This window comes from Aquarana catesbeiana, linkage group LG05, assembly GCF_042186555.1.
Source record: "Aquarana catesbeiana isolate 2022-GZ linkage group LG05, ASM4218655v1, whole genome shotgun sequence".
Lineage (NCBI taxonomy): Eukaryota > Metazoa > Chordata > Amphibia > Anura > Ranidae > Aquarana > Aquarana catesbeiana.
Genome location: NC_133328.1, coordinates 32,887,888 through 32,891,243, shown reverse-complemented (window position 1 = coordinate 32,891,243; position 3,356 = coordinate 32,887,888).

Here is a 3,356-nt window from a genome sequence, read left to right as displayed (position 1 = left end):
TCCACGAGGCTGTGAAAGTGACATGTGCCTAAAAGCATCAAAAGAAATAAAAGTGTCGTGCAACTAGAGATGGGCCGAACACCCCCAGTTCAGTTTGAACCAGAACTTTCGAACATCGCAAAAGTTCAGAGCCGAAAAATGAACCCCGTTAAGGTCTATGGGACCCGAACATGTAAAAATAAAAGTACCCATTTTCCCATTTTAAAGGCTTATATGCAAGTTATTGGGCACACAAAGGGTACGGGGGTCCGGGTACTGCCCAAGTGGACATGTATCAAAGGAAAAAAAGTTTTCAAAAAATATCATTTTTAAATGAGCAGTGATTTAATGATGCTTAAAATGAAAAAAAGAAATGAAAAATTCCTTTAAATATAGTGTTTGGGGGGGGGGGGTTCCCTTAGTCTGCCTGTAAAGTGGCATATCTGTACCATGTATAGAACCTGCTACAGCAAAAAATGGCATTTATAAAGTAAAAAAAATGACATTTTCTCTGCAAGCTTTCTTTATTTTGTAAACAACGGCTTGGGAAGCCAGTCTGTATGATGAAGCCATAATTTACTGCACTCGGAACAAGATTAGCGAGTTTTTAGATAAATTCTTGTGTCTGTTTCGCAGACTTTGGATAGAAATAACAGGTGCAGAAAAATTGGACTTTGTGTATTGGTGGTGCCTTCACACCGTAACCCTATAGAGGTACTATTCATGAAAGCAAGAATTGGCCTTGCTGTAAAAAATTTTAATTATACGAACCTGTCAAACATGTGCGGACAAATTGGTCCTTGGGTGTTAATTGTGCCCATGAAACCTATACCAAAAAATGTTTTCCACATGAAATCAACACCCACAAAGCTAGGCAGCCTAGACAGTCTTGCAGAGATTCCACATCCCAAAAACACTTAATCTGTGACATCGGCATCAGGGGCTTAATGGCGGTTGCTAATCCAAAAATGATTCATTTTGATAAATGTCAGCCAGTCAACGGAGTCTCTGGACAGATGCACTCTTTTATCTGTCACAAAACCTCCAGCAACACTGAATGCCCGTTCGGAAAGCATGCTGGATGCAGGGCAGCCCAGCAGCTCAATTGCATACTGGGCAAATTCTGGCCAGTGGTCTATTCTGATGACCCAATAACCCAGTCGATTATGGACTGGAAAGCTCTCCATCTCTGTTTTCGCCCCTAGATAATCTTCCACCATATGATGCAGACATTGCCGATAGGATGTGGAAGTTGACAGCCCTGGGTGCTGCGGATTATACATTTTTTGAAATGCCTCATTGAGGCAGCCACCTTCTCCACTGCTCCTTCTTTGACCAACTGAATCCTCAAAGCTGGCTTTTCCATGAGGCTATAACCTATCAGAGTCTGGAAAGGCATTACTTAAACTCCTCTTTAAGGTGTCCTCAAGATATTTTATTCTTTGCTCCCTCTGTGGGGATGGGATGAGTTCCAAGACTTTCCCCTTGTAACAGTGGCTTGCCAACCAATAATGATCCTTCTTCTTGATGCCATGAATTCTCGGGTCCTTTCTCAGGTTTTAAAGTACAAAGGAGCCCATGCACCGCAAGTTTGCAGAGGCATGAGAAGCAGAGTCCTCAGGGTCACTGAGGATTAGAGTATCTAGAACTGCCTCTTCCCAGGCATGTACGACTTCCAAGGGTTCTGGGGATGGAAAACCATCTCTTAAGGTTTGACGTATGTCTTCCTCTGTCTTCAATGCTTCCTACACTGCCAGAATCCTCCTCCTCCCTCTCCTCTTGTGTGTTCTGAGGCATTGTAGGAATAGTGTCTGAATAAAGTGGGCCTTAAGAGGAGAGGAAGTCCTCCTCTTCCTCCTGCTGCTCTGCCTCGAGAGCTCTGTCCATAATGCCATGCAGAGTATGCTCCAGCAGGAAAACCACAGGGAACACAATTGTCACTGCTCACTATCCTTTTGACCTCCTCAAATGGTGACAGTACAGTGCATGCATCCTTTATCAGCACCCATTGGTATGGGGAGAAAATAACGAGCTGCTCTAAACCTGTTGTGCCATACTCACACACACACACATATGGGTAGGTGGAATTCCCTCTGAATTCAGCCAACCAAACACTGGGTGTGTATGACCACCTGAAATGGCTACAGACTCTTCTGGCATGTTTTAGAAGATCTTGCAACCCTAGGTACCTGTTTAAGAAACGCTGCACCGCCAAATTGAGGAAATGTGCCAGGCATGGCACATGTGTCAACTTTCCCTGTCGAAGGGCAGACAGGAGGTTAGTGCCCTTTATCGCACACCCCCATTCCTGGCTCAAGCTGGTGTGGCATAAACCACCTCTGGGCCTGCCCCTTTAGAGCTGAAAGAATCTCTGCTCCGGTGTGGCTCCTGTCCCCTAGACAGACCAGCTGAAGCACTGCATGGCTTCTTTTAGCCTGACTCGTTGAATAGCCCCTTGAATGCACTAGTGGTTCATAGGACAATTCAGCAGAGGAGGGCATGGAGGAGGAGGGGGTGGAGCAGACAAATATCGCATCATCACCACCAGCTGTATGGAGACATGGCAGCAAAATAAGCTTCAGCACTGAGCCCTGTCCTACATCCTTCCTAGTTTCAAGCATAGTTACCCAGTGTGCTGTGAATGAAATATAGCATTCCTGACCATGCTTGCTGGACCACTTGTCAGTAGTAACGTGGACCTTGCAGTTGATTGCCTTGCAAAACAATGCCACAACATTTCCCTCCATGTGATGGTACAGAGCTGGAATGGCCTTACATGCAAAGAAATAGTGAATCAGCCATTGTGGTACAGCACATTCTGCAAATTCACAGAAGGGGGCAGAATCCACCACACAGAAAAGTAGAAGTTGTAAAGCCAGCAATTTGGACAAACTGGAATTTAGATGCTGGGCATGTGGTTGGTATGGACTGTATTTTTTTTTTTTTTTTTTTTCGCTGCAGCAGCTGGGGCAGAGAAATTTACCTGCTATACTCTACAGCTGGTCGTTTGCTGCTGGCAGGTGTACTGCAAGGACCTGTGACACCCTTCGTTATACCATCATCCCTGTCAGTGGAGGCTGCTGAGAGGTCATGAGATATAGCAGGGGTAGACATGGAAGGTGAGGAGTGAGGAGGAGCAGAATTGTGTCCCTTTGTGTGACTTTCAGGTGCTCTTGCCAACAGGCTGAGTGATGGAAGGTTAAATGCCTTGTCAAGCATGGGGTACCCAAATGGCTGTTGTTTTTGCCACGCTTGATCTGCTTGAGGCAAAGTTTGAAAATTGCAATCGTCTGCACATGTGCTAAAAAAGGCCCACACAGCTGAGCTGTGGGAAGTGGGCCGGGAGATAACAGCTCCACAATCTGATGGAATAGGGT